Here is an 11,483-nt window from a genome sequence, read left to right on the forward strand (position 1 = left end):
TAATTTTGTCAACCTCCTGTCTGTTTCACTGTCTAGTTTCACCCTGTGTAGTCATGTCTATCTGTCTGCATGTATGTGTCTGTTATCTTTATCTTTCATAATTCTGTCTATCTGTCTGTCTTTCTGTGTGTCCTTGAATCTGTCTGTATTATGTCTTTTGTTTGTCCGCTTCTCTCTCTCTCCATTTTTATCCGTACTATCTCTATCTTTATTTATATATCTCTATGTCTCTCCATTACACTACTCATCATATTTAGCAATTTTTCTTCCTTATTAAATAGGTGATTTTAATATGGTATTCTGGGAACTTTAAAAAACACGTCCCTCCATTCATACCTCCATCTCTCACTATCCCTCTCTCCCATCTCCTTTCCTCGCTCGCCTCTTAAGGATAATAATGTTTCTTCTCCTTCTCTTCTCCCTTTTATCTTCTCCATGCATTCCTGTTATTATCTTTATATCTCTTCTCCTTTTCCATGTACAGTCAGCCACAGGAATAAGTATACACTGTAGCCTCATAAGGTCTGAAAATGCTTTCGTAACGGTGAAACTGCGCATCCAGACGCATGATGAAACTCAGCTCCCCCACCTGTTATCTCTATTTTCTGTTTCCCCTTCTTTATTCTTTTATTTACTCACCTTCCTTCCTTTACTAATCCAAACAACATTAAAAAAAAGTAGGCTAAGAGAAAAAGTGGGGGGAGGAGGAGGGAGCCGTACGATAAATGCAATCGTCCGGCTGGTTGACAGCGTACAGCGACATCTTTTGCTTGCGTAAATAAAATCGTCAATTAATGCCTTCCTAAAGAAACCATCGACATGGGACCAGGTTTGTTCCACTCTACGATTTTTTGGCGATTTTTCCACCAAGTTTGATGAAAAACGATTGTGCCGTTTCGGCTGCCCAGAACGGACAGACAGATAGACAGACAGACAGACACGCCTAGTCCTATAGCATATTACATATATATATATATATATATATATATATATATATATATATATATATATATATATATATATATATATATATATATATATATATAATAAATAAGACACCTCTAATGTTCACTTCAGCTCGCAGGGGTGTTGCCATAATACCGCAATTGTCAATAAGTCAGTAATGGTTATAGATAAAAAAAAATTTTTACATCATCTTGGATGACAAAATGAATATCACTCAAGAGAAAACTTCTCATCCCGGTATATATCCACATGCACTTAGAAAAAAACAAAAACTTTAAGAACAAAAAATTTTCACATTTAACAATATCTTTGATTGTTATTTTATATACATGTTCGTATATGGGTCCGTAAATCCGCTGTATGTTTCTTCTTCGCCTATTATAAAAAGTTTCTATGTACACTTTCAAAAAAGATTATCACCGTAACTTAATCACTGTAGCTATGAGTGTTAAATGAGGAGGGAGGCGATCTGAAAGTAGCTCTATTAATTACGTCCGATAGCTGTGAGAGTGGGAGTGATCATGAGTAGAGTCCCCTCGAGGGAGAATAGAATATATCCGAAGTTCTCCCTCGAGGAAAGATGGAGCACATCAACGATGGCTCTAAATAACGTCTTCCTATAGTGAGTGATATCAAACTACTGCCCGCAATAGGTGGCCAGGGAGCCAGTTTCTTATCCCTTAGCTCAGCACTAAGTGACGCCACTTCCCGTGGACACACCTTATCACGTGCTCTGAAAATGAGCCTCATAGCCAGTGGAAAATTACAGGGGGATGATAGTTATCCAAGACTAATGTAATTAACCCACATTTATATAAATTATTCTGCCTATAAGACAGGGGCTAATACACACACACACACACACTCACACATACTGTACATAAGAATACTTCTCACGCAAATGTGAATAACAAAGTGTCCGGCCAAACATACTGCCTCACACGCCTGTACTCAAGCATTTGTGGATAAGTTACCCTTTATGTATAGAACTAAACAAATAATGTAATTGAAATACTGCGTAACACTCAGTGCCTTAATATTCTGACAACGGGGGTTAATTATTATGACCCGTTGTAAACTCTACTCTGTAATCCTTTTGCGCTAACCCTCACAGGATGAGTGCGGGGTGCATAATAAAGTAGTCGCTGTAAGCGACAAAATAAAAAATCAAATATATGGGAACATAAGAACATAAGAATGGAGGAAACTGCAGCGGGCCTATTGGCCCATACTGGGCAGTCCCGTTTACACCCAACCCCTATTGCTCATATGAGCATCCAACCTATGTTTGAAGCAATTCAGCGTATTCGAGTTAATGATGATATTTGGTAACTTGTTCCATTCATCCACTACTCTGTTTCGAAACCAGTGTTTACCTATTTCACGCCTAAATCTAAATTTGTCCAATTTAAAACCATTGTTACGAGTTCGCTCCTGGTTGGATAATTTGAGTACCTTTGTAATGTCCCCTTTGTTTAGCCCTGCCTTCCACTTATACACCTCTATCAGGACGCCCCTCGCTCTACGTCTCTCAAGGGAGTGCAGATTAAGATGCTTTAACCTTAGAGGTGTACAAATCATCATGTGTCACAGAAAGACTTCTGGTTGAAGCTAGTTTGATTAGGGAATTAAATTCCATAAACCTTAGTGATGGTCAGTACAAAACTGATAATATGTCACATAAATTTATTTGCCAGTGGTCCAAGGTTAAAAAGCTTTGAAAACCTTGGAGCCAAATGTAGGATAGATATTTAGTGGGTCCCATATTTTTGACCTGACTTAACTTGACTAGTCACGTCGCCCTTTCCCTTAAGCTCGTCTACGTGTGTGTTGGTGTGCGGATTAGTGGATGTCATGATTATGACCTGACCTCATGTTAAATAAGGTCACCCTGTATATTTAAGCCTCTCTCTGTCCATGTAATTCAGTTGCCTCTGAAGATGTTTTGAATAAAGACGAAAGCTAAGGTGCTCCATTGTTTCCCTTTTCCCTGTGTAATTTTATCAAGATATATATAGTATATATATATATATATATATATATATATATATATATATATATATATATATATATATATATATATATATTTTTTTTTTTTTTTTCACTAAGGCATGTCTGGAGAAATAAACGTATTTTCAAGAGGAGTATTCAGTAACGAAAGGAGACAGTCCAGGACAGCTTGTAGAGAGATAGAAGAAGTGGCGCGTGAAACCCATTTATGCAGGTAAATCACTGTAGGTGCGCATGATCTAGGTATATGCTGATAACCACAAGGAAAGAAGAAAACACGAAGTTCCCAAACGCTTTCGTGTAATTCACATCTTCAGGGGTGAGTACAGACTAAAGAGAAGTACAAAACAAGGTGTATATATAGAGAGGAGGGTGAGACCAGGTCCACAATGGTCAGGTATTAGGTAATGACCCTACTAATCTTTAAATAGCACGGCAACGGTCGGTATTCAGGTCAGAGGGTAAGGTGACCCAACCTTCTCACCTGGTTACAAAACTTCATATATATATATATATATATATATATATATATATATATATATATATATATATATATATATATATATATATATATATATATATATATATATATATATATATATATATATATATATATATATGTTCGTGTTCTGGGTAATAAGTTCAATATACAGGGGCGAACACAAACACCTGTATAGTTTTGTAGGTTCGATTTACTGGATAAGAGATATGTACACAAGGGGAGTAGCGCTCCTCATCCTGTCTGCTGGTCAACTGCTCTATAGACGACGAATGGTAAGTGATACATTAGCAGCTTCCATATGTCGCCAGGCACATTAATTAAGCATGTGGGACATTGATAAATACATTGCCACACGCTACTAGCTAGGCTAAATAAATAATACATAAATGGAGCACATACATAATATACATAGCATAATATATATACAGCATACAGAATATACATACACCTCCCTCCCCCCTATACGCTCATAGCAAAGTCTTGAGCGGACCTTTTCTTTTGGATCCGTTCTGAGCGTCGAGGGACTTGATCACTGGGAAGGGTATGGGACTCAACACTGGTGGCGGGGTCAGCAGAAGGCATTGTTACGGGGCGGAGAAAACGGCGGTTCCTCCACCACACACGACCACTGGGTAACCGCACCTAGTAGTCCCGTGACCTACCGAGGTCCTGAACACGGACTTGGGTGCCGACACTCAACCTGGGGAGAGAACGGGCGTGGTCGTTGTAGCGGGCGACGACGTCTTGAACACGTTCGGCGGCTCGGCGATCACAATCCTCTGTCATGGCCTGCCACTCTTTGGAGAAGGATTGAGGGTGAGCAGGGACACAAGAGCGAAGGGGGCGTCCAGACAATACCTGGGCAGGGTAGCGTCCGGTGTAGTTAGGTGTGTTGCGGAGTTCAAGAAGACCCCGGTCGAAGGCCTCGCAGTCAATATTCCCAGAAGGGGCCACCTTAAGGATGAGGTGCTTCAAGGATTTGACAGCAGCCTCAGCGTGGCCGTTAGACTGCTGGTAATGGAGCGATGACAACACATGCCGGACTCCCCATCGGTCAAGGAACACAGCAAAGTCCCGGCTTGTGAACTGAGGCCCTCCGTCGGTTCACAGGCGTACAGGAACGCCCACGTCACGGAAATAGTGGCGGAACTTGCTGATGGTGGCGGCAGACGCCGTGTCATTACCGCACTTGATGACAACCGGCCAACCAGAGAGACGGTCGACGATAACAAGGAAGGACTTTCCTGACACAGAGAAAAAGTCGGCCGACACAGACTCAAAGGGTCGGGTGGGGTTGTCGTCACTCATGAAGGGTTCCTGTTGCTGGCTGGGTTGTAGTACGTGGCGGGGCTTACACACCTGGACAGCATTGGAGATGTCGGGGTCGATGCCAGGCCGGAACACAGTCTGTCTTGCACGCCGTTTGGTGGCCTCGGCTCCACAGTGACTGTCGTGGAGGTGAGCCAAGGCGTGGAGACTTGAAGCAGCAGGGACAACTACCGAAGGAGAGGTGTCACTGGCCAGAGGTAGGGGTAGGGCGGCAGCAGGGTAGTTGCTGCTCCCTTCGTGCACCCTGTTGGCGTATTTTACCTCGAGAATCGGTGTTGGGAAGTCCTGGGAGATGATGGCCAACTCTTGGCAATGTCTGAAGGACAGCAAAGGAGTCGGGGCACCATTATGCACGTCAATCCAGGCTTGACACGACCTGTTGCCAAAGGTGACATGTGCATAGAGTGAACCTAGGGCTGGGGCCATCTGTGAACCATCTGCCGTGACGCAGAGGTCCTTGAGAGGCGGTCCTAGATTGCTTGGAGAGAGTCCCAAGCATTGCAAATGCTGGGGACCGATGACCGTAGCCTCAGCGCCGGTGTCGGGCAGCATCTCGAGACGGGATGACACATTGCCGTAGGTCACGATGACGCTGACGTGCTGGGGGACTTTGGTCCTGGGACGCGAGGAGTACACCCTCCTAATATGGGTCGGGCTTTGTCCAGGGTCGTCGTGCCTCTGATTTGGCAACTGTGGGCGGCCCTCACTGGTGGAAGGGCGCTGCTGCTTCCGCCGACGCTGTCCTTTAGGTTTGTTGGTAGGGCAACACTTGTTATAGTGGCCCAGACGACCGCACACATTGCACTGGACGCGTTTAGCTGGGCACCTTACTGTGAGTGACCAGTGGCCCTTACGGTCACAACTGTTGCAGGTAGACTCAGCAGCTGGACACACCTGTGTTCCGTGCTGCTTACCACAGTTGTTACAAAATAAACCGGGCGTGGACGTGGTGGGCGAAGGCGTAGGAGCAGACTTTTTGTCCTTCTTGTACCGGGACACAGCGCGTACAACTGTAGGGGGAGCTCGGATGGCAGAGGTGGCACACCTGGCAGCCTCATAGGAGCGACATATCGTCAAAGCATCCTTAAGAGAAGAGGAAGAGTCGAGGGCGGTGAGGCGTTGGACAAGTTCCTCGTCCTTAACACCCATCAGGATCACCTGCTTCAACTGGGTCTCCTCGCACTGCTGGTGGTTGCCTAGACATATATCTACCTCTTCCGAGGCTCTCTTAAGACGTACATAAAAGGCGTCAAAAGTCTCACCCTCCATCTGTCTGCAGCTAAACAATTCCTTCCTGCGCAGAGCTTCATTCTGCTGTCCTTTGATGTTCCGTTGTAGAATGTCCAGTACCTCCTCTACAGACAACGAAGAGGTCGGAGGTACCTGCAACGTATGTTCCAAGACAAGCTGAATTTCCAAGGACAGGCACATACGTAGCTGAATGAGTTGTTTAGGCTGTGACAAACTCTGGAGATCCACCATTGTAGCATAATCAGTCCACCGTCGCCGCCATTCACGAAAAGTCTGGAAATTCACAATCATGCTTCAAGATGGGCGGTGTTTGAGCAGCTGCTTTAGGTGGGGCTGGTGGGCGTGAAGAGAGCATTGATGAGGTATCTGAGCCATTCAGTACCGAGGCAGTGTTAGAGCCAGGGGCTTGGTTAACAGTGAGGCGAGATATCAAGGCTTCAAACCGTGCACTGTCTTCCAATCTCCATTGGTGGTCTCTCTCTGCCTCTGCTTGCCTTCTGTGTTCATCCGCCACACGTCTGTTAGCTTCATCCTCGCGCCTTTCATCTCTCATAAACTTCATTAAAGCAATTATCTCTATAGACAACGCTGAATATCGAGGTAAAGGGCTGCGCGATGTTGTGGGAGCTGGAGCGTCATGGTCAGCCTGGTCATCCATCTCTGCGGAGCTATCATCCGACTGACTCATCCGGGCGCTGGCTCCACGGCTACGTAAGGCATGAGACATAACTACTTCATCTGTGTACTGTGTCTTAAATCAGTGTTGACCGGTCAGCCCGTCGTATCAACAAGATCTCAGACAAAAAATTAATTAAATACACAGATAAGTAGTTTATATATATAAAATATATATAAGGGAATCGCCGATGTCAGTGAGTGTGTGTGCGGGGCGGGCGATAGCGTCTCCTGCGAGCTGTGAGGGGGTGGAAACGGCGCGTCTGGTGTCCGGATTTTACCCTCGAGGCATGACGAGAAGGATGTGAAAAACTGCTCCTTGCAAATGCCCAGAATATGCCGTGTACCTTGGGAATCCTTTAGAACAAGGTCACACATGTATGGCACAAAACACACAATGCACTAAACACTGTACAGAAAATCACTGTCACTGACACTGCTCAAAGTTGCTAAAATTCTTTGAGGAGGGGTGGCGGGCGGCGGTTGGTTGACACAGGGAAGGAGTCCGTAAGCCGGCTTTCCCACAATGTTTGCACTTTCACTCGTAATTATCCAGTAAAACCAGTTCACTGTGCCATGTTCGTGTTCTGAGTAATAAGTTCAATATACAGGAGCGAACAGAAACACCTGTATAATTTTGTAGGTTCAATTTACTGGATAAGAGATATGTACACAAGGGGAGTAGCGCTCCTCAACCTGTCTGCTGGTCAACTGCTCTATAGGCGACGTATGACAAGTGACACACTAACAGCTTCCATATGTCGCCAGGCACATTAATTAAGTATGTGGGACATGGTAATTACATTGCCACATGCTGCTAGCTAGGCTGAATAAATAATATATATAAATGGAGCACATACATAATATACATACATAATATATAATACAGCATACATAATGTACATACAATATATATATATATATATATATATATATATATATATATATATATATATATATATATATATATATATATATATATTGTAAAATTCGGTCGGCATGGCACTGACTGAGGGCATGTATACCAAATGTCCAGGAGCATTATATTTGAAATGGAAATAATTCGTCCATAGCTGAAATTTTCCGAATGATGCTCTTAGTACCATATCCAAATTACATCACAAAACGCCTTCAGGAATTTGCACAATTAAAGATGGCGTTTACAATGGCCACCACTGGTCTCGTGCAAATTAAATTACTGTACGGTTGAATTGTGAACATTCTTATGCTGATTGGGAGTAATGTTTTCTTCTTAATTCATATAATTTGTCTAAAATATTTGACTGGTGACTATTTGTTATCAATTTTAATATTTCCATTGTTACGGGTTATGACTGAATGGTGTAGTTGTGTGTATTATGTGATTGGGGTATCGCTCATGGTGATGAAACACGCATTCTCAGCAAAGGACTACAAGGTATAATTGACTCCAGTATTGAGTGCGGTGATGGATTACATGTAAAATTACATAAAAAATAATACTATTTTTTGCACATGCAAGGTGTAGATTGGAATATAATCATATCAAATCCATACAGTCTTATAAGAAGCGAAAACTTGATGATGCTGAGGCTCCACAAGGCACTATGCCAGTGTTATGGTCTCATACTACATCATTTGATATCAAGAACGATTGTCTTTATTGTGGGGAGCACATCACTGCACCTTGTAATGGAAGACTGTCAGTTGCACGACTGAGGTCTGTTAGTGAGGTCACGACCTTAGACGATTCAAAACTATCTTAAGATATGCCTCTGAATGGAATGATGAGTGGGCTGAAATTGTTCGAATCCGGTTTCAAGCAGTTAATAACTTGGTAGTAGAGGAGGCAAAGTATCATCACGACTGTGCAGTGAGGTTTAGAATGGGTCGCCAGTTACAGTCTGAAAGGAATAGTCCACTGCGGTAGCAAAGTGGGTCCATGCCTTACCACATTGCATCCACATCTGTTAGGCCCTAGAGAAGTTCACTGGTATCTATGCTACAAGTTCAGAGCAGCACAAGGACCTATGCCCCAGTTCTATAACTAGAGACAAACAAGATTATGGCTCTTTCCGTCACCGGCTAGAGGTTCACTCTCTCTTTTCCTTTAAAGACCCAAATAATCTAGAGTTTTTACAGACCCTTGTGTCAACTGTGATCTGGTTCACACAATAGGCCTATCGGTCGCACAAGCAATCAAGGGTGCCTCTCTTGCAGATCTGAAACTGAAGCGAAGAGACAGAGTCGTCACAATTGCGGGGTCTAAGAATACAATTGTAGTGCCACGGCATCAGTTACTGACAAAGAACCAGTGGTGGTCGTTGGGATGGACATAAACCTTCTGGTGATGTTAATAGCACAAGCACGAGAAACTGCTGATATTTTCATGCTAACATCCCAGAATTCAGTGGCCCTTTATACTATTTCTGAGCTTCAAGCTGTATGCCAAGATGTCAAACATCATCTCCCGTTTGCTCTTGCAATAACAGGATGTGATACAGAGTCCTCATTATACAATGTTGGTAAAAAGAATGTACTTCACGTGTTGTCAGACTGGAGGTTTTGAGTGGCTCAGTGTGTTTTTCAGACCGAATAATGTTCATGAAGATGTTGTAAGAGAAGGGGAACGTTTCCTTCTGATTTTATATGGAACTCACCAGACTCATTCTATCGACAAATTTAGGTATCTGTGTTATATTCGTATGCTTGGTAGAAAGGCATTAACATCGACCTTCAAGCTCGAGAGCCTTCCGCCTTTAAGTTCCACCTCCAAGTTCCACAGTTACCGAGCCTACCTTGCTATACAGCAAGGGATGTGTCATAAAAAAGAACCCAATGAATGGAAATGGCAACGCCAGGGAGGAATATTAGTTCCAATGACAACTAATACTCTTATTGCACCAGATAGCTTGCTGCGAATGGTTTCTTGTGGATGCAGTAGTGGTGGTGGAAAAGTTTGTAGTGGCAGGAAGCTAGGTTTACTGTGTACAGCCATATGTAGCAAATATTATGTGCACACTTGTACCAGTTTTCCACCAATTTCATTAGACCTGTAAGTGGCAAAAAGTTATTTAAGAAATGTAGCCATATAAACTAACACAAGGTTCAGAGTTTTTATTATTTTGTCGTTATACCCTGAATTGAATATGATGATATATATATATATATATATATATATATATATATATATATATATATATATATATATATATATATATATATATATATATATATTCAACAACCTCACCCCGCCGGGACTCGAACCCACGATCTTATGTGTGTGACAAGAGAACGCTACCTCTAGACCAACAGGACAGTATAAGCAGTCCTAGACTTTGTTATATTTCACACAAAGCCTGTTCATCGAGCTTATGGCGCCGTGAACCTCCAATTGGGGACTACCCGTGCCTCTTAGGTGATCAGAGTAACGTTTTACCAAATCCGGCTTCAAAACACGAGGTTTCATATATATTTCATTAGCCCATAAAGAGCGCAGACTTCTACATATGATCAACAACCTCACCCTGCCAGGACTCAAACCCACGATCTTATGAGTGTGACCAGGGAATGCTACCTCTAGACCACCAAGACACTAAAAGCAGTCCTAGACTTTGTGGGCTTTATGGGCTAATGAAATATATATGGAACTTCGTGTTTCGAAGCCAGATTTGGTAAAACGTTACTCTGATCACCTAAGAGGCACGGGTCGTCCCCAATTGGAGGTTCACGGAGCAATAAGCGCGATGAACAGGCTTTGTGCGAAATATAACAAAGTCTAGGACTGCTTTTAGTGTCCTGATGATCTGGAGGTAGCGTTCCCCGGTCACACACATAAGATCGTGGGTTCGAGTCCTGGCGGGGTGAGGGTGTTGATTATATGTAGAAGTCCGTGCGCTTTATGAGCTAATGAAATATATATATATATATATATATATATATATATATATATATATATATATATATATATATATATATATATATATATATATATATATATATATATATATATATATATATATATATATGTATATATAAACTTCAGCAATGGACTTGTTACGTGGAAAGCGTAGTTTCATAATGAAGAGGAGAACCAGGGAAAACACAAACATCTTGACTAAGTTGGGTTTATTTAATTACTAACGTTTCGGAAAATCATTTTCCATCATCAAGAGCCTAGAAAACAGACAACTTTTTTTAATTGCAGGCAATATACAATAAAACGGAACATTATTCTAAAATTTACCTTCCGTAATTTTTTTGAAAAGACCATTATAATTTAAACCAATAAAACTGACGGGAGACCTACGTACAAAACTAAAATCTGAAGAAAAAAACATATAGGGGGATATTACCTTAATTTAGACGAACCTTAGTGTGAGAAACACAACAATTCACAGGAAGCCATATCAAAAATGGCTGGTTTTACTTTATATTGATACAAGGCTTCCATAATGAGGAGGTTCGTTTCACATTTGCTCCTGCCAAGAACTGAGAAATCAGACTGCGTGGTTACGGATAGCTGAATTTGGTTGTTGTGTGATTAACTAGCCTGTTTGGACGGAACTGCCCAAGTTCTCATGGAAGGGAGTACTCCCTAGATTTCGTTTTTAATGAGGAGGAATGAATGATTAACATTTTGTTCTCAAACCTATCGACGGTATGTTGATGACACATTTTTTATTTTCCTCCTTCTGTATATTCACCAGAAGAGAGTGTTGGTCTTATAAATATTGACGATGGCCAGGCGTCTTAAAGATCTTAGAGGATT

This window comes from Homarus americanus, unplaced genomic scaffold, assembly GCF_018991925.1.
Source record: "Homarus americanus isolate GMGI-L3 unplaced genomic scaffold, GMGI_Hamer_2.0 scaffold6317, whole genome shotgun sequence".
In the NCBI taxonomy this organism is placed as follows: Eukaryota; Metazoa; Arthropoda; class Malacostraca; order Decapoda; family Nephropidae; genus Homarus; species Homarus americanus.